Source organism: Pteropus vampyrus, unplaced genomic scaffold (genome assembly GCF_000151845.1).
Source record: "Pteropus vampyrus isolate Shadow unplaced genomic scaffold, Pvam_2.0 Scaffold151, whole genome shotgun sequence".
Lineage (NCBI taxonomy): Eukaryota > Metazoa > Chordata > Mammalia > Chiroptera > Pteropodidae > Pteropus > Pteropus vampyrus.
The window spans coordinates 436788-458319 of NW_011888932.1; the positions used below are offsets into that span (position 1 = coordinate 436788).

General features: G+C 40.7%; 1 protein-coding gene across 7 annotated transcripts in view; it reads left to right on the plus strand.

The window, feature by feature from the left end:
* NFIA (nuclear factor I A) overlaps positions 1–21532 on the plus strand; it is a 358991-nt gene that overhangs the window by 329327 nt on the left and 8132 nt on the right. The gene's annotated exons all lie outside the window — the stretch shown is intronic.

The window sequence follows — 21532 nt, forward strand, 5'->3', positions numbered from 1 at the left end:
ATCTTTCAAGTTTTAATTTGGCAGCACATTTTAGATGTCCTCAGCCACAAACTTCACTTCTGGACAAAGTTAGAGCATCAGTTCTGGGTTTTGGGCTCTCTTTTTTCTCTCTCAGTTCTTATACTTCAGTAATCCTGCCACCTTTAACCACACATTTTAGTTTGGTTTTAGCCCTTTTTGTTTGTTTGTTTGTTTTTTGCCTTGTTCCAAAAAGATTTGAGGAAGCTTCTTAGTCGAAGCAAACTGGTGATTGTTGAAAGAATGAAGGTGCCTTCATGAAATCTGGCAGACAATAGGTGCTCAATAAATATTGGTTCCTCTCTTGCTAGCTATTCAATACAGTCATGTGATGTATAACAACATTTCGATCAACAGTTGACTGCACACATAACAGTGGTACCATATAGCCTGGGTGCATGGTGGGCTGTATCATCTAAGTTTGTGTAAGTGTGCTCTGTGATGTTCTCACAGTAACGAAATTCCCTAATGATGTATTTCTCAGAACGTATCCCCATCACTGAACAGTGCATGACTGTGTTAAAATGAGATCAGTGGCAGTGGAGAAGGGTAAGATAAGAGGGAGATTTCACAGGAAATTTTAGATTTCATGGAGGAGGAAGGAAAAGACTAAAAAGCTGGAATCAATTAAATTAGCCCTTGGGGTTGTGGGAAAAGGGGGACAGAAAATGAAGTTATAGTCAAGGTTGAAAAAGAAACTGTGAATGGTATAGAGTGCTGAATGGAGTTAGATCAGAGTTTGATGATAGCCTTGCAGTGAAGTAAAAAAAAAACAAAAAACAAAAAAAAAAACTGTAGTATCAACCACAGAATTGCCGTCAAAATTTCCAGTCCCTAGATGGGTCTTGATAATGATGCTTCTGATCACTAGAAGTTCCAGGGTACTAAGGGAAATGTACTTGGTATTCATGATCTGATTTCTTTGAGTTAGAGATTAGGATAGACCTGTTTTCACATCCTGGCTGTGCCATTTATCTGAGTGATCTTGGACATGTTACCCTTTAAAATTCAGTTTCCTCATATATGAAACAAAGTCAATAAAAGTATCTACCTCATAGAAGAAACCCCAACTAAGTGTGGCTTAACCCAATCAGGGTTATTTTTTCACATACCAATGAATCTGTCAGCGAGTGGTTTTTGGCATTGTTTCAGCTGCTACATGATGCCAGCGGGAACTCATACTCTTTTAACATTCTACTTTACCATCCTTGGTATCCACATGCTTAGTGCCTCTGGTTGCAAAATGGCTGCTGCAGCTCCAGACATCATACCTATATTATTCCCCATTATTTCTCTTGTATCAGAGAACAAAGACTCTGCCATGCTCTTTCCCTGTTTCCTGTTAGCAAATTTCTATTTAGGTCTCATTGACTAAAACTGGTCACGTGTTAATCTTTAGCTGCAAAGGATATTGGGAAAGCTGGCTCAGAATTATCTTGATTGGCTAACATTATGATCCATTACCCAGGGCTGGTCACATTGTCCTCCCTAAACAAAATTGCCTCAAGAAAAAAAGGCAATAGTGGGTAGACTGTTAACGGTATCTGCCATATTCCTTTTTTCCCAGTCCCTGATAGGTTTCATGCACTTTTCAACTCCTGTTGTTTGAACTTGACTCCTTTTATCTCTTGCTGCTTTTCTTTTTGCAGTGCCTTTCCTGCACACTCACATCTTCTGTATCTAGAAGACACATGTGCTGTGTGCGTTCATGAGTGTTGTAGTGATCGTTTCATTTCAGCCCTCAATTTGAGTCCAGAATTTGCACAGAAGTACTGAGGTTTTGTGCCGATCAGTTCCCATAGGGCTGGGTCAGTGTTCTTCTGGTAAACGAGGCCCCTGAAAAGGCTGAATTGGAGGACATGTGCCTTTGTAATTGCAGGGGAACTCTGTGAAACAGTGCCCTTCGTGTGCCCTCCCAGGTGCTTATCAAATAGTCAGCAATAGGTTCTGGGTTTCTCTTTTATGACTTGGAACCAGATGCTTCCTTTGCAAAAGAAAAGAGCCTGGTATTGCTGCGCTTGAGTCAACAGAGTTCAGAGAACAGGAAAATGAGTTGATTGGACCTGCTATGTGAACTCTGAGGAGAGAAGGCAGTACAGGTGGTGTTCCCACTTTCCACAAAGGCCCTGCCTGTGAAAATCCCATGCCTGAGGAATGTGCTTCCCCAAACGTTTCTGCACTCTAACAAGGACCGGTCATGTTAGGAGAGGCCCCTTGTGTACACAGGCTTTCCCAGGCCTTCTAATGAGTCTAAGACCTTGAAGGTTCCACTAACACAGTTTCGAAGCCAGAGCCTATTGTTTAATGTGACATTCTCAAAATCTCACATGAGTTCTGAATGATTCTTCCTGTCCACTTTTCTCACACCCTACTTGTTTACCTTCCTGTTTGTTTATTTAGGATGAAGGCATATTCTTTTATCAGCGGCCTCTCTTTTTTGGGATATAGCCTTTCAATGAGGCCTATTCATTGAGAGTTACATTCCAAAACACACGCCTCCCCAGAATATTTGCATGAGAATTTTTCCTTAGGCTTCACATTGCTTCCTTTACAGCAGAGATGAAATAACTTAGCACTTCTAATTGGCTTTTCACTTTCCAAATGCTTTACACATTAACTAATGAATCACATGGGCTTATGATAAGCTGGATCCCTGTGTTGAAGCTGGGACACTGGGTTCACTGGGTTAGGACAGGCTGTCCTGGCCCTGTGTTCCTCACTCGCATGCCCTCCCGGCCCGCCTGCCCGCCGCTCCAGAGTCTGAGTGTGTCGGGATAATGGAGCTGCAGCATAGGCACAAGTGTCCTCAGCACAGGGCAACCGCGAGCACTGCTTTAACCATGTGGGAAGCGCCCAGTGCTGCCTTCCAAGGCTGGATATGCTGTATGTCTCTTGTTGCCTTGAGTAGTTGAGGGAAATTTAAGGCCAGCCCTCATGGCACACAGTCCCCCTTCCATGGATCCCTGGCTGTGTGTGTGGTAGTCGGGGGGTGCGGGGAAGGAAGGGAGAGGAGGAGTATTGGAGGATGGAAGGACAGTACAAGGTCCAAAAATGGAACTGACCATAGTAGGGACCTGTGCATCTTGGTAGAGGAAAAAGGAGCACTTGACTAGGAGTCAAAATATCTGGATTCCTGGCTCATCTCCCTCACTCATCAGCTATGTGGTTGATCTGAGAGAGGAAAAAGAAACCCAGAAGTAACTGAGCACCTACTGTATTCCTTGGCACCACACTAGGCTGGAAGGGGGACTATTGATATATATGATCCAATCCCTGACATACGTTGCTTACAGACTTCTAGGGAGAAAAGTAAACAAATTATAGTAAAGTAGATAAGTAAGACAATTGAAGTATACATAATCTACAAGTAGTACAGAGGGTAGATAAATAGCTCTGGGGAGATCATATGGTATTTGTCTTTCTCTGTCTGACTTATTTCATTTGGCATAATGTCTTTTAGTTCCATCCATGTCGTTGCAAATTGTAAGATTTCCTTTTTTATGGCTGCGTATTATTCCATTGTATATGTATACCACATATTCTTTATCCAATTGTCTATTGAAGGGCACTTAGGTTGCTTCCATATCTTGGCCACTGTAAACAGTGCTGCAGTGAACATAGGGGTGCATATATCTTTTTGAATTAGTGTTTTGGATCTTTTGAGGTAAATACACAGAAGTGGAATTGCTGGGCCATAAGGTGGTTATATTTTAAATTTTTTTGAAGAGGCTCCATACTATTTTCCATAGTGGTTGCACCAAATTGCAGTTCCACCAACAGTGCACAAGGGTTCCCTTTTCTCTGTATCCTCGCCAACACTTGTTTTTTGCTTTACCGATGATAGCCATTCTGACATTTGTGAGGTGAGGTCTCATTGTGGTTTTAATTTGCATCTCTCTGATGATAAGTGACCTTGAGCATCTTTTGATGTCTATTGGTCATCTGTAATATTGTAATAACTATGTATAGTGCTATACGGGTACTGGACTAATTTGGAGGGATCACTTCATAAATTATATAAATGCTGTCTGTACACCTGAAACTAATTATAAAATAATAGTGAATGTCAACTGTAATCGAAAAGAAACAAATATCCATAAACAACAACAAAAATAATTCTGGAGGAAATCAGGGGAGTCATGGAAGATATTCTAGAGGAGATGATACATGAGCTGCTTTTGAAGGAGACAAACATACTTGGTGGGTAGAACATGCCATTCCAGGAAAGGAGAATAGCACATGCAAAGGAATGGCACTGCGTGTTTGGAGAACTCTACTCTGGTGTATCTGTTAGTATAAGTAAGCGACAGAGAATGTTGAGTAATGAGGTTGGAAAGTTAGACGGGGTCTAGTCATGAATACACACATACATACCTATATACAATGGTAAGACATTTGGACTTTATTCTGTGGGAGTGGGAAGCAGGTGAAGGGTGCAGTTGAGTCTCTCTATGTGAAGAAACCGTAACCTACCTATCTTGGTTTATATGAATTAGGCACAAGATTTTACAGGTAGTAGTAGCGTTAAGACCTGTGGTCAAGAGGTACCCCCCTCTCTTGGGCCGTATAATGTAGTAGAGAAAACATGAGCTTTGGAGCCAGACAGACCTGATTTTGTTTTATCTCAGTACATGACTACTGTGGACTGAATTGTGTTCTTCCCACCCTTGCCCACGCCAGGTTTGTATGTTGAAACCTTAACCCCCAATGTGATGGTATTTAGAGATGCGGCTTTTGGAAGGTAATTATGTTTGGATGAGGGTGGGGCCTCCTGATGGGATTGGTGCCTTTATAAGAAGAGACACCAGAGACTTTGCTCTCTCTCTGCCATATGAGGACACAGGGGGAAGGCAGCTGTCTGTGAGCCAGGAAGAGGACCCTCAGGTACCAAAGCAGGTACCACATCAGCTGGAACCTTGATCTTGGACATCCCAGCCTCCAGAACAGTGAGAAAATAAATTTCTGTTGTTTAAGCCGCCTAGTTTATGATACTTTGTTATGTCAGCCCAAGCAGACTAGTACAGTGAACTTGGGGTAATTTTTAGCCTTTCTCAACCTTAGATGTCACAGCTATAAAATTTTAAATTAATTCCTGCGTTCCACACAGTTTTACAAAGATTCAAATGGTTAGCTAGTAAAGCCCCCAGCACCCTACCCTGGCTCATGGAAAGCTGATGTGTGCTGCTGCTTTTCACCCCTTAGAATTGAACCTCTGTCAGTACCAGAGGTAAGGCAGAATGTATCTCATTCATCTTTAGAACCAGGGACATGTGATTGCCAGTAGAAACATAGAAATGTTAATATGGCAAGAACCCCAGAGGTGATCTGGTAATTTTCCCCTTGAGCTGAGTCTCCTCTCCCCACATCCTCCCTCATCCGTTTTCCATAAGTTGTGCCATTAATTCTCTCATTAGCTAGTGGAACGATATTTATTTATTAAGAACATACTTAGCATACTCCCAAGGAGCAAGTTAAAGCTCAGCTAACAGCTGCAGTTTCTAGTTGTAAGGAAAAATACGCTGAGGAATGCAAATGGAGAGTTTCTATGTATGTTGTAATTTCATATTAAAAAACTATTAAACTTTATGCCGGATGAGGGAGAGAGAAAAAAAATACCAGTGCAAAAAACAAGTTATGAACCTAGGAGCACAGTTTCTGAATGTTTATTTTGTCAGATACACAGCTGACATGATTAGTTCTAATGGGGTGGTGATCCTCATTGAATTGCAGATTGGTGTGAGTGACTGAAATACCGCAGGGACTTAAATAAGTGATGCATACGGTATTACTTAGGCTGCATCTTTTAGCCAAGTTGAAGGCTTCTTTTTCTCTATCCTTTCCCCACATCATGCACGTACGCACGCACACACACACCGCGCATATATCCATCTATCCCAGAAGCTCCAGATGAAGTATGAATGACCTATCTAGAGCAACGCAGACTTGCCTTTGCTGTCTTCTCCCCTTTGCCCTCTGCCACCGAGTGCACCCCCCCACCCCCACCCCCACTCTCCATTGTAGATAATGGTGTATCAGATCAGTCTGCTTTGCTGCTGCATCAAGACCCAGATCAATTTATTGACTCTGTCAGAGTGGCTGGTACAGTAATTGTTACAAGAGAAGAATGGAAAGTGAGAACGTGTCCACATGAAAAATAAAAATGACGTTTTGTTCTTTCCTGCCCCTCCTCTTTTTCTGCCTCATAGATCTTTGTGTTTACACAGCAGAGAGCACTTTACTTAAGTTAATCAGCTCCCTCTACATTATTAATTGTGACAGGTAGGGTGCTACATGACAGGAAGAGTATTATGGGAAACATTGATCTCACTCAGATGCTGTAGACCTGAGCGAGTTTGGTATTCCTTCTCTCATCTCACTGCTTTGGGGTCCCATCAAATCACATTTCCCTGATTGACAACACAGAACGCCTCCCATCAATACAATTGATTTTGTGAAAAAGGACAAGGAACATTTTTCAGCTAGCGATAGATAAATTATGGTGATGGCAAAGAGAACATTTCAGAAATCTTTCCTAAATTGGAAACTAAGGTACTGTTATCATCCCAAACAAGCCTAATTTGTATCCTTAGAAAAATGGTACTATTAGAAGAAACTTCAAGTGAAAAACAGAATTAGGAGAGGCTAAAAATGAACCTAAGGACATAATAGCTGTTTTTAAAAGGCCATCCGCCAATTTTTTTGTGGGAAATTTTTGGTTAAGTGCACATCTTTGAAAGACATTTCATTAAAGTTCAGCTTTCATGGCTTATACCTGTAGACCCTAACATAAATCCTATGTGAATGGACAAAAGTGAGTGGGTGTCATTTGTGACCTGGAAATAAAAGGTCAACCATTGGATTTATAGCTTTTTTAGTGAAAAGAACATAAAGATTCCTGCCAACTGGAGTCAATCCATATTTTAATGTTTCCTAGTTAAGATTATAAAATCAAGGGATTAGGATCATGCTGTTCAGTGAAGGTCAAAAATTAAATGTGATGGGCTAAGCATCATTCCCATGGGGCAGAAGTTAATATTTCAAAAACCATTTCTACCACTGGCAGTCAAGAAATGAATTGTCCGTGGGCATTAACCAAAGTAGGGGGAATCCCACTATCATTACTAAAATTAATGATGATTATTACACTAATCAACTATATAGTTAAATTACTCTGCTGTTCTCCTATAATGTCCCCAAACAGTGATAGTGGATTGATTGCTATCAAATAATCCTCATATACAGTTGCGAACAAGTCAAGATGGAGGATCATGGACGAAGGCTTCTTGTGGGGAAAGAAGTTATGGCTATTTTCTGGATGAAAGCAATAACAAAGAATCTTACGCTGCATGTAGCATTCTTCTAAAACCAAGAATCTGACACCTCAGGACTTATTAAGTAGGATTTACCAGTACACATTTTTTAAATAAAAAAAAAAATGAACATGCATTTCTATTTTTTTTTTCCTGTTTCACTTTCCCTCCTCCCCCTTTTTTATCTTTTTAGAAAAAAAGAAATCCATTTGCCAGCTCCTTTTCTTCAAATTTTTAGAGCTCTGGATTCCATCTACTTTGGATTTTTATTAAGAGAGATAAACGGTCATTTAAAGATCTTTATAGAGTGACTCAGACACATATACCCCAAACTATTTTCAAATCCATTTTAAGATGCCAGTATTTTTTTTCAAAGTTATAGAAATATCAAATACTGAAGTTGTTAATTTCCTTAAAAATTATCTCCTCCAAGCCCCATCATTTTTCAGAGAGGACTTTAAGTGCATTTTGAGATAAAGTGTGTATCATTTCTATAAAGCAGCCTCTCCAAATAAGAGGGCTAAAGCTCAGGGAGGTGAAACGTGGGAAGCCACATAGCTAGTAATAGGTAAAGTGGGACTGAGGTGCAGGGTACCCGAAAAAAGGGAGGAAAGGGACTGATAGTTTAATATGTTGCTTAGGAAATGGGTGCACAGTACCTATTTTACAAAGGTGTTCTATAAAAGCCCAATATCTGTTAGACTGACCCAAGTACATTGGAGTCTTAAGGAACAAAAGATGTCATTCAAAAGTTCACGTTGCAGAATGTATCTTCATAGACTTCCCTGCGGTATTGTGTGTATGTGGGTGTGGGTGGACATTAAACCTGGGCTTCTGTCTGTGCTCCCAGGTAGCTTTTGGTTGCACATTTTTCTAACTTCTGTCCTTCACAGTACAGACAAAGGTTAAAATTCCCATCTACTTTCACAGGCAAACACTTTAAAGTGCTTCTACAGGAGGCAGGGAGTAGGGAGGACCTTTGATTTAAAGTTCAACATTTACATTTGTAATTTTGACTAATTTCTGTGCTCGCATTAATTAAATTGAAATTGTTTAATTAGAATAAAACTAAAATTTATCATTAAGATTAATTTAACCTGATAGGCTTTGTATGCCTTTCTAGACAAATATTATGAAATATAGTGATAATGAAGCTGTGAGAGGTATAATTTCACATCTTATAATGATTTTAATATCTGCCAGTTGTTCTCTCTGGTATCTGGATAGCTCTGAATGTTGCTATTTGTTACATCATTACCATTCAGCTAGGGCCCTGCTGTATCTCTCAGCTGGCCTCTTCCCAAATATTTTTTTATGTGAAAGTCTAAAGATATACCAAATCCTCTTCACCCCGCCCTTTCTCCCACCCCACCATCTTCCAGGAAGACTATTTGCTTGGCTCTTCCCCTGGGCCTTGCATCACAATGACCTTTGTAAACCAAGAACTGCTGAATGACACTCCTTATGGAATTCGCTAATGCTCCTCAGCCTTGTAGTCATTGCTATCAAATCTGGACTTTCCCTTTGCACCCCTTCCCAGCTGCTTGCTTCGACTAAGAACAGGGGACAGAATTAAGCTCCACAGTAAGATGAGGGATTGCAACCACTGAGTAACTAACTCTGACAGAGTAGAAGAAAGAAGGCAGCTTCTCCAAGTGCCTAATTTCCTTCCGGGAAATAGCTTGCCCTCTTCATCTTTTGCCTTCCATGTTGCTCCGTTCAGTGAGCATAGTTTCCAAATTTTGTGCCCTCTCCTTCTTAAAATTATAAGATGAGGCCACTGTTTTACCATGAGATTCAGCATAAATTAAATAACATTAGATCTGCATATACCACCTATCTACACATTAACAGATACAAGACTTTTTGAACTATCACGTCAACTATCAAATTATTCTCTCTTAAAAATAATTAAGATCTGCAAGGACAAATTAAATCTTTGGGAAAATCTGCAAACCATTTGAGGTTCAAATCTCTCCCATCCAATCACTTTGCCAGAGTTCCTTTAAAAAAAATTTAAAAAGTAACATTAGCTGTTAGTTTTAATTTGTTACCTACGGCAACCCTTAATAGCAGAGGTCCAAAAGACAGTGGCGAATGTGTCAAAATTAGATAGATATTTATGAAAAAGAAAGAAGAGAAACAAAAAGTAGGCAAAAGAAAAAAGCACATGGTTTTCAGTAATTTGAGGTTGAGTGACAAACAGAATAGCAGAGAATATCGCATAGACAAATTATCTTCTTTCTACAAATTGGCCAGTCATTCCTGCCCGAGGCTGAGTAACTCTTAGACTTGGGAGCCTTGATTCCACTCCATCGACATAATTTCTACCCCAAAATAAACTAATTTTACCCTCTATTTCATCATCTAAATGGATTCTACTTTTATTTATGTGTTTATCCAGTAGAAGAAACTTCCTGCTTTCATAGCAAAGGGTTTCATTTGGAAGCGTATTCACATTTAATTTGGTTTTATTTATTTATTTTTAATTCTTTAATGTCACCACATATTTGACCGCTTTGACCCCATCTACCTCCCTCCTCACACCCCCCCCCTCTTTTAAATTTGGTTTTAGAAAATCTTTAATGTTTTTCAGCATTTGAGCTAGGCTCAGTTCAGGGGGTTAAAAGAAATGAGTATATAGCCAGCATACTCGTGCTATGATTGTATTTATTCAAGAAAAATGACTGCCCATTATTGCAGTAAGCCAAGAAGAGACCATAATGAGATATATAGATGAGGGTTCTATCTTCCCATGTTAGAAAATAATACCAAAAAAAAAAAACCAAAAAAAAACTCTGTACAGTCAAATAAAGAGACAAAACACTTTCATATGTTATTCTACTTCATCCTTAAAACCACCAAGCTAGGAAGGTGGTCTTAATCCCTTCTTATCAGAGGCACAAACTTCTTATCAGAGACCCAGATTCACCATAGACTCAGTCCATCCACCCTGAACCAGATAGTTCTTCCTCTGAACCCCCGCAGCAGGGCTTACTATCGAGTTATTTAACCCATCACATAGGACTTTGCAGGGATGTAGCTGCTGAACCTGGGGTACTGGGAATGCCACAACCTGAAATTTTGCTTGGGATGCTCACCTATCATGAAAGAACTGCTTCACTGTAACTCTCAGGCACTGCATCATTGGTTTATCACTGCTGTACCCACTTTCTTACTCAATAACCTGAGAGAGAAGTTGAGTAGCAGAGTCCTTGGTACTGTTTTTCCAGTTTTCTTTCCATTTCTGTTCACAAAGAGAATTGTGGCTTTCTCCAAACTCCTGGACCTTTGCTTAACAAGGAGATTGAATCTTAACCTCAGTCAGCCAGGAAATCAGCTGTCTCCAGACTAGTTCCCTATGAGCATCTCAGAATCCCTACTTCAACTCCTCCTGGCTCTAAATCAAAAATAGCCATTTCCTCTTCTGTAGTGTACCTTTATTGGCTGGAAAATCCCTGAGATCTTTTTGACCTCAAAATCCCTTAGGTTTTCTCATAAACGTAATATGGAATCCCTTTTGAGTTTGGGAGCGTTTATCTTCACAGCACTTTTTTAAACTACATTTTCAGAGCAGAAAAACGGTTTAAGAGAACTTTAGTTTTTATATTCGAAGAGAATAAATATACATTGACTATTTCCACAAAGAATAAAAAATAATAGCAAAGAAATTTGAAGTCATGGCTGTGGAATTCTAGAATACACATCTAGAATCTGTTACCTTCTTTTTAACTGGAATGTTAACTCTAAAGCCTTACAGGGAAAATTAAGAAGATATAGTTCTCTTGACCCCTGCTTTGTCTTTCTCTCTTTCTTTGACTTTATAGTACATCTGAGGAAACTTTTAATACTAACTAAAGCTTGGTGCTGCCCAGCCTCTGAGTCTGAAATGCCTGAGAAAGCAGTACAGATTCCAACTGTAAAACATTCCTTCACCAAGCCTTGGAAACTAGCATACTGAGGCCGGCAGAGTTCAGAGGGAGCACATGTAAATGAGGCTTAGTTATAAACTACTGAGGAGTGTTTTATTTAGTTTAAACCTGAACTTGAACTCATAAACGTGTTCCTGGAGAACAACGTAGAAAGGCTGATGCAGTACAACAGGAAACTATATTTTAACTCAGACAATTCCCATCTCTAAAAGAAAGAAAAAAACTTTAAGTATTTTTTTTTTTAACTGAACCACCTTTGGGATAGCACAAAGTGGCAAATCTGCAAGAGTTTTGTGATCGCAGAATCAGAATTAAATTAATATGTATCATTTGAACTTACCACCATTATTGCAAATGAACAATAGGATCTCCAATCCACAGGGTGACTTACCAAGAGAAAAGGATATTTAAAGAGCCAATGAATACATAACGGTCATACAATCTGTAATTGGTTTCATTAAAGTCTAATAAAGTGATATCAGAGGTGTGTGACTGTTCCAAATTAGCACTGCATGTATGAATTCTGAGTTCGTTCCTAAATCTTAGTTACAAGGAAAGCACTACTGTGTAGAATTTATCTGAGAACGAAGTAAGTGATTTTGTTTGCATGCTTGACTTTATAAAACACATTCTTAAATCTGTCTCAAGTAATCTTTGCTTATAAGATCCACTATCTCTAAAGTCCTTACTGAAAAGGTAAAAAATGAATAAAACTTTGTTTTAGAATGATATTACCTCTGTCCAAGGAGCACAGATCCCTGACAAGGAAGCCAAGTAGCTCTGCCGATCACGTGTATGATGTACATGTCCAGATCATTGATCCGACCCTTCCCATAGCCTGTCAGCGCTCCCGCATCCTCACCTTTGTACAACCCCCGCCCCAACCCCACCAAGAAGCTTCCCACTCACCTCCTCTAGAAATACACAGGAAGAATCTAATTGTTTGTAGTAATGAACATTACCTAGTTGTAAATTTAATCCACAAATTTAGAAGGAAATAAACCTGAACGTAAAAAGCTTTTGCTATTTCAGCATTAAAAAAAAAAAAGTTCTGTCATTTGAAACTGCCAACTCCCCCATGTGGGTTTATTTTGCAAGTTACGTCTTAAACAAAGACAAGTTTTGTTGCCGTAAAACCCTAAATCCTACCACATTTTCAGAAGGAGGAGGAAAGCACTGTTCACTGATACCTGGTTGCGCTTTGGGGAAAATCACAGGGAAAACATTCCATTTTTATCCAGGGTAGTTGGCTCAGATGAAACAACCCTGATCCCATCCCAAGCCAAGCCATCTAGATCACTTCAAGGCTGCCATACAGTGCTGCCTACTTTATGCCCGTATTTCAAAGTTTTGTCTTTTTATATTTATTTTCCCCCAAATGCTGTCATAACTGATATATTGAAGCCTGTTTTGAAGATAAGTTGGACCCCTGAAGTCACACAGAGTAGAATTTACGTCTCTAACTTGTTCCTGGCCAAACTCACTCTAACCTCAGTGAGGGATAGGAACAGTTTTACTTCTGCCAATATCACATCTGCACTGTGAAGGAAGAAAAGATGACCCCTGGAACCAGTAAAAACGAAAAGCAGGTGTTCCCCGAAGGTAAAGAAAGTATAAGAATGTGGTCTTTACTTGTAGTACAGACCAGAGCAGCCTCGCGGGGTACCTAAGTCCCCAGGGCAACCAGGGACTAAGCTGGGACTTGAACCAGGGCCCCGACTCACAGTCCAGTGCTGAGTTGCATCTCACTGTACTCTCCCTCTCTTTTCTCATGAATCTGAAAACTAAAATGCTATAACTTCCTCCACATTCTACCTCTGTGCCTCGTTTCTTTGGCTCACTACGGAAGCCTTCAATCCCAGCTGCTAAGCCGGCTGGTCCTGGTGGTAGTTGAATGCGTTCTTCCCTTCTTTTCTTAATCCAGTGAATGGAAGAGGAAAGACTGTTGGTTTGTGTGGCCTTTGAGAGAGCAGAGGTCTGCCCTAATTCCTGCAGAGGGCCCAAATACTGATGGAGAGGGAGACTGGCTTGAAGGGTGGAAGGAGGCAGGAAATGGGACTGGAAAGAACAGAAGGAAGGACCCCGGACGGCAAACAGAGGAAGATTAAAAGGGTAAGGAACGAGAGACCTGCGCTCAGGGCCATGGAAAGAGATGCCAGCTGGGGTAGAAATATCCAAAGGTGGCAGATCCCATCCAGTACCTGAAGGGTGCCTTGGCTGAAAGGTTAGTTTGGGAATTTATTTTTGAGAAAGTATCAGATCTTCTGTCATTTTGTTGCAGGATGTCTCTGGGAGAATTTTTGAAATAACTGGACTTTTCACTTTAATTTTTTCCCCCCTTACTCAACTTTCTCTACCTGCACAATCTGAACATTAAATCTACATGGCAGACTTGCTTTGAACCCGAGTCATGTTTGGGGAGAGTTTTTCAGCTTTGGGGGAACAGGAGTCGAGAAGCAGTCTGTGGGATGATTATTATAATGTGACCACGCTTTGCTGAGCTCCAGCCTCCACTCCCACGCCTCTGTTTTTAAACAAGAAAGGTTAGCTCCCTGGGCCACCATTGGGCCAGCCCCAAGTGTGACTGTCTGCACTTGTTAGACAACAGGCATTTAATTAAAATTGGAATCTGATGTGTAGAAAACATATATTTTTTTCATTTCATAGCTCCCCAGGAAATCATGTTCTTTTCCTTTCCTGCTCCCCTCAACTCTCTCTGCTGCCAAAAAAGAAAAAAAAGAAAGAAAGACTAGGGGAAAGATTATTTTAATGTTGAAAGTCAAAAATTACAAAGGGCTAGGCTGCCTTCTTTATTTTTGCCTTAGGGGCAGACATCAACCAATAATAAAGCCTATATTGTGTCTTCAGACCAGAGCCAGCTTTTTTATGGCTAACTTCCCATATGGAAAAGGGTTTGTCTCCTTTCAGGGCATTAAAATACAGCATTTAATGAATCTGTAACTAACATCTTTCATCTTTTGTGTGATGAAAGGGGTTACCTGATACCTCGTGATCCTTGGTTGGACTTCGAGGAATCAAAAAATAAAAAACAACAAATAATAAACACGAGGCCTTAGCTGAAAAACCAGCCGCGAAACCGCATCATCACTGCGTTTTCTGCTGCGGAGCGATCCAGCGCTCTGGTTGGGCTCCACCCAGAAAATCTGGTAGTGCCAACGCGGCCAAACAGATAGGAACTCAGAGACGATTTCATCGGGTCGTCGTTGTCCCCTTAATCTCCACGCTGCACCTCAGATCTCAGGCAGCTTCCGTGGCGCGGGCTCACTTTAATGGATAGAATCTATTTTTCATGAAAAAGCAGGAAATAAGCTGTCTCTTTCATAAAAAGATTTACAAAATGTAATCATTGTTGAAATATTCCCTTTGAACTGCCGTGTCCACGGGGGTCTTCGGCTCCCAGAGTCGTGCTTCATTAGAACCCCCTCACAAGCGGCTCCAGAAGGGCAGGTACACTGGTGGTGCCCGCTTTGATGTCTTGAATGAATGAAAGAAAAGCACAATAAAAAAGAGCTGTTGATCAAGCATAAAATACTCTTTAAGCTGACAGAATAGCAGCGTTAACACACCCTAAGCTGCTTTTAGTTTTTCCCTTTTTTCCTCACATTTTCCTGTGCTTTGTGTACAGTGGGGGTTTGTATTTTATAAGAAGTCTCTGATCTATGTAGTATGCCATTCGCTAACAAAAACCAAAATAGGATTGTTTCTGTCCCACTTGGTTGCCTGACTACTCCCTCCCTCCTCTCCTCCCCTCTCCCCCTCACCCCCACTTCCAAGGCATGCAGTTTAGCCTTGCAAGGCAAGGGCTCAAATGCCTTTCATAAACTTGAGCCAATTCCTTTTGTGTGGTTGGTTTCGCCGCTCTGATTTTAATACCGCAATTAAAGACAGATTTTTATTTTCTCAAGAACTTTCTCTCGCAACTGGGGAAATGGAACTGATGCAGCTGCTACTTTTAACTAAGAAATTATATCATTAAATAAGCGCAGGCAGCCTTATTGAGTGATTACTTTCCAAGGGAACTGGCCCTTCTTCGGTCTCACGTGGACCTTAAGGCCCCATGCACATTTGGAGATGGAGAACCCATCTACCCTGGCTTTCTGGTTTTCTGTATTTGCCTCTATCCAGGCATTGGCTCATTTAATCCCCCCCCAAAATGGATAAAGCCATTATCTCCATTTCATGGAGTCTAAAACTGAGATTCAGGAGTGCTAACTAACTTGCCTGAGATCATTTAACTAGTACATATGGTGCACTGGTTAAATGATAGGATTCCGTTAACCCCAACTCCGGATCCCTAGCTCTTACCACTATGCATACAGCCCTTCGGAAAGTCTGCAGAGCAGGTGTGAGTAGGCCAGAGAACGATTTTTAATTCCTAAGTCTTTGGTTTACATTTGATAAACATATAAAGAGAGACCAAAAAATATGTGCTTAATGGTGAGGCAGACACTAAAGCAAGTTGGAATACGGTGAAGGAGTCAGACTTTGGAACAACAATCGGAATAATTGGATTGCGTATGTACTCTCAAGGTTTGGAGGTGCTGGGTGGCTTATTGGGTAAAAAGATTAGTGTTTTCCCATCTTGAGGTTTAAACCAAATGGAGGTCTTGGCCGGGAGCAGCACGGTCACTCTCCAGGGAGCGGTGGTTTGGACAACTCCTGTGTGCTTGTAGTAAGTAGGCAGCAGGCCATGTTACAAAACTATTGCACATGCTACTGACGCAGTTGGCCACACTTGGCCTCGTTGCAACAGCTCCTCAGTCAGAACTGCCTGGGACAGCTTGTGGAGACCTGTGTCTCTCTTGGGAGATCGCCTGTCATTTGGGGAGATATGAACGTGTGGCATGAGCATGGGTGTGGCACAGCCATGCTATAAATCATCCTTCTAAAGGCCACATTGGGATAACTTTGTCACCAGGCTTTGAGAACCCTGGAGACCGCTTGTTTCTTCCTTCCTTCCTTTTTTTTTATTCAACAGTATTTATTAAGTGCCTACTATGTGCCAGCCACTGGGCAAGACACTGGGGATGCTACATGTAAGAAGTTGGTTTTCTTGGGAAGAAAAGCAGGTGATTACAGTTCAGTGACTGTGACAGAGGTAAACCGTGGTACTGAAGGCCTGGAGAAAGACCCCTTGGAAGAAGGGGCAGCTAATCTGAGAATGCGAGGACTAGCGAGTGTTAGCAAAGCCCAGGAGAGGGGTGCAGCCTGTGCCCAGGCCCAGCAGGGAGAAGGCATTTGGCTTTGGGGAATCTGGAAGAAGTTTAACACAGTGCAAGGGTTGAGTACAAGCAGTGAAAAAATAAGGCCACAAAGGTAAGCTGGGCCAATCACAGCCCATTAACGTTTTAATAGTTTCCTGTACAATAAACAAGTCTTGGTTTAGCGTTATTGAAAACAGGCTTTTTTTAATTAACAAAATCAGACAAGAAAAATGACGGCAGAGATCAAAGCCTATAGTTGGTAATACCAATAACTGACACCTGTGTACAGCATGTCACCTTTTTCAGAAGAAACCAGCATAAAAAACTGCTTTCCTCTCCTGTAATGCAGGATGGCCCTCATGGCAGTCCTCTGGGGCCCGAGGACACAACACTAATCCATGGGAAAAGTGGGACTCGATGAGGGTCCCTGGCACATTGGGTCCTCGGCCTCATCAGTCCACATCAGTTTATGAGACCCTACTGTGAGAAAAGCAGGGTACTTGGTATCCTGTAAGGCATAGAAGTCTAAAATCTAGCACTTTCTTTCCACACAAAAACTCCTTAAGAGCAGTACCATATTTATTATACTTATTATATCCCCAGAACCTAGCATATATGGTCGGCCCCTAGTACTTGTTGAATGGGGGCGGAGTGAAAAAACAACTCCAAAATGATGTGTACTAATGTGAGAAACTGGAAGTGTGCTGGGAGGCCCTGTGCATTTCCACAGTATTGACAGGGGGCAGAGGAGACTACCAGGCTTTTGGCTGATTTGCCAAGGACAACTCATTTGGGCTACACAGTGGACTTCACCTCATGCAAACAAGAGCAGGAAGCCAAAAATGACTAACTGGATTAGTGTGACCCAGCGGAGATAGCATCAACCTCAAGAGAGAAGTCAAAATGGTGACTGCGACTCATGTAGTATTGGTTGGCAGCATCCTCTTTTGGGGCTGATGGAGAATCAGTCCTGCTGGGAAAGTAGGGGCAGAAGCCTCTCTGTGTTTGCATGTTTCTGTTTTGTGTGTGTGAATGTCCTTAAATAACCCACCTTGCCTGGAGAAGAAAGTTAAGTGTCACACCCAGTTCTGGATTCCACATTAACAACCTCCTTCCGCAGTTTTCAACTTTGCCCTTGAGGTCTTTTGTTTAACTTTTTAATTTGAAAAACAGATTCTGCTGTGTCACAGTCTGTTCCATCCTCCCCATCCCCACCCCCACCCCCACCCCCACCACCCTCTCATTTTTTTTGGTTAAAGTAAAATATAGCTATCTCAAACAGACTTGTATTTCCTTTCGTTGGTAAAATATACATCCGGCCCTCTTAGTGAAAAGAGTTTATAAAAGGCCTTTTAAGAAGTTGTTATTCACATTAGAATGTTTGTTGTTACTAAGGAGTTCGGTCTTTGTCAACCATATCTTCGACAACCTCATGACCAAAATTTGGAAAATAGCCTCAGTTTCCTAATTGCTCTCCATGCAGCATAAGAAAGAAAAGTGACTGTCACTGTCAAAGGTACCTACTGCCATTTCAAGCTTCTTGTTTCGGTTGCAGCGGGATAGATACTGTACATGGTTGATAAAACCTAACTACTGTGAGTATTCCAGAAGCCTGACAGAACGGGATTCGAACTTTCATGGAGCTGTAAATTAAGGGACGAGAAGTGTGATAAAACTCCTTAGAGAACAGTGCAAAAAAAAAAAAAAAAAAAAAACGGCAATGGTTAAATGAAATTTTATAAGCACATTCAGTGTGGAGCTGTTTTGCATTACATGAGTTGAATACCTTAGAGATGCCACATCTGCAGGCACTTTATTAAATCCTTAGTCAGCACTTTCCAACCTGATGAGATTACTTCTTCATTTGACTGGAGAAAAGGAAAGCTGAGCTCTGGTCCTGGGCTGCAGATTTCTTTTGATGTTTCACCTTGAACACTGAGAGAGGACAATTACCCCCACTCCTCCACCCCCTCCCAACACATCCCAAACTGTAGAAATTGTGACTATAACAGAGTAATTTTACTTAACTAAAGCTTTTGTGGGAGTATAGATTTATGGACCTCCAAAACAACTAGAGCTGAATGTTCCTGAGGAAAAAAATAGATCAAAGCTCTGTGTTTACTTCCTTAATGTAAATGTATCAAGATAACATCGTCCTATATTGTATTGTAATATTGGAACTCACTGCAGATAAGGGACAGAGATTCCTTTGTAGTCCATCTGGATACAGGAGGTTAGATTAAGGGGCTATAAAAGGATGAAGGCAGAAACCATATGAAATGTAAGCTTATGTCAGTAAATGGCTGAAGACAATTTTTTGACTCTCCATAAATGAATTTGGTTTAAAGTGGCAACATTTTCCCAGGGATTGTCTACTCAACCCAAACAATTTAACAATCTCAGATTTCTTTTGTATTTTTCTCATATGACCCAAGAGGAAAATGTTCAGAATTGTTCTTCAAGTAATGTTTTGAAACTTGTACTGCTTGCATAATGGATTTTATAAGAAAATATCACAAGAGAAAAATGGGCTTTTTCAAACATTATCTTGTCCATTTGATGTTATTAGTAGTTCATGGCAGTTTATAGAAATTGAGTGGCTTGTAAATGTGCAATTATCACACTCATCATGACAAAATCAGGAGCATCTTCAGCTACAAACTGATCATGAGAAAATTCAGTGAAGTGGATGAATTTTTATTATTATTATTATAACTTTTTATCTGCCATCTCTGCAAATGAATGATTTAATCAGAGACTTCATTCAAAAAAAAAAAAAAATTCCCTGTGTGCTTCCCCTAACCAACTGACTTCCCATTCTGGAAAGCCTTGGTCAAGTAGCTGGGTTAATTGTCATGAAGATTAGTGTGATGTTGAAATAAGTACTAATGGTCAAATTACAGGAGTGAAAAAGTTTAAGAATAGGTTTTGGTTGGGGCCTGAAAGGGTTAATTAAGTTTTTTTCATGGGTTATTAAAGACCCCCAACCCAAGCCTTCAGGAGTCATATTGACACCCCGCCACAGGGCAACTCGCTCCTCTATTGACATGTTGCTGGTCAGAGCACAATAGCCTTCTGTGTCTGCAAATCATTGCTAAAATCATCTCAAGGAAAAAAAAAAAAGAGTTTGAAAGCTTTAACGTTAGACAAAAGCCCAAGAGCTGCAGTGCGCAGCTCAAAAACCCAGAGTCAGCAACTTCTATTGATTAAAAACTAACCTTTAAAGTAACTCTGAGAGTGTGTGGTTAGCATTTAAATTTAAACATGTCATGAGTTGATTTGTGTTACTGAATACCAACTCAGAAGGAGTAACATTCACATCGCATTTTTTTTTCTAATTCCCTTAAGCAGCTAAAGTATTTCATGAAATGTCAATAGGGCAAAAAGAAAAAGGGGAGGGGGGCCGATGCTGGGCCTTGTAGTTTTCTTTCCCATGCAAATATTCATCCCCCAAAAGAAAAGTGTGGAGAGTGAAACACAATAATTAGTCCTTTGTCTAACTTTCCCAAGTGCCAGAGAAAGACAGATTAATTAAATATACAACAGTGTTGGTTTTTGGAGTGGGGGTCTTGCTTGCTGTGTAGGTCATAAATTAGGCAGAATAAATACTTCAATGTGTTTGCAGTGGGCCTGCTACGTCAGAGCCACTGGAAGGTTGGTGGGAGGAGAGCAGAGGGTTTCTTGCTAATGATAGTCACGTCTGGGTCTGTCTGGTTGCTCTTAGCAACCAGACATGATGTAACACCAGGATGAACTTGAACTTGGGGGACTTGAAAAGAGAACAATAGACCAGAGCAATCAATAAAGCCTATTTCAGTGAAGGATTACAGAGCTGCTCTGGGGTAACCTTGTCGGCAAGGCACACACTGAATAGTAAGATGTGTGAAGAAACTTTTTTTTTTTTGCTTTGCTTTTTAAGAGAAGTGCAGAGGCACTGCAGATTTTTGTAGTGCGCTCAGGTTGTGTCCAGAAACTGTGGTATGGAAAACTGCTCCCCCTGCTGACTCGCTGGGTCCCCGGCGTTTTGCTTCAAGAACTACTTACACCGTGTCAGATTTAAGAAGTCTGGAATTTCACAACTGACTTAGAATGTGTGAGAACAGAAATTGTAAGCATTATTCGCTGCCCCCAAAGTTTGAGACTGTTTTGTTAAAGTGAGAACTCAGCTCCAATGTGGATCCGAGTCAGCTCTTAGGAGAGCCTACTAAAAATACACTTTGGAGTTTGCCTCCCTTTTCCTTTCTTTCCCCGTCTTCTTTCTTTTGTCCAGTTAGATTTAGGCCGTGTATATTTGCCAGGATGATTTCCTTTCAGGACACAAGAGGCTTTATTGTGTTCTTCAAAGCATGTGGTCAGAGAATAACATCTAAAAGTGTACAGGATGAGTAGTTTTTAGTTTAGGTTGAGGTTTTTTCAAGTCTTCTGGAAATCAAAGATAGCTGTGCGACCAGGAAATCTTATACCAACCGCCATGTAGCTATCATTTCGCCATTTATCCCTGGGATCAAATGAGTCCTTACTTTACCTAACTGAATCTATTGGATACGAATGAGCCTTCATCTTCCTGAGTCAACAACCCAAATGTAACCCTTTCTGATACTGTTAACTCAGAGATTTTAGAGATTTTATTCTCTTTTGATACTATTCTCTTTCTGATACTGTTAACTCAGAGATTTTAGAGATTTTATTCTCTTTTGCTAGAAGTTGATTTTGTGTGTGTGTGTGTGTGTGTGTGTGACTAATGATAAATGTGGTGAATTTGACAGGGTATCTCTAGAGAAAAGTTGGCAAAAGCCATATACTTTTTCATTTCACTTGAGAAACTGACTCCGATATTAGACCATAAGTAGTCACTTTGTTTAGCTAACAGAAAAGAAATGCCAGCATATAAAGTGATATATAACCAGACTATTGCCCAAAACTAATCACCTAAGATTTATGAAAGGAAAAGGTAACTGGTAACTGAGCCCAGCAGGCATGTGGGAGGCTCTAAATAAATGTTAAATGAACAGAAACATGAATGAGGGTTATGAAACAGCCTCATTTT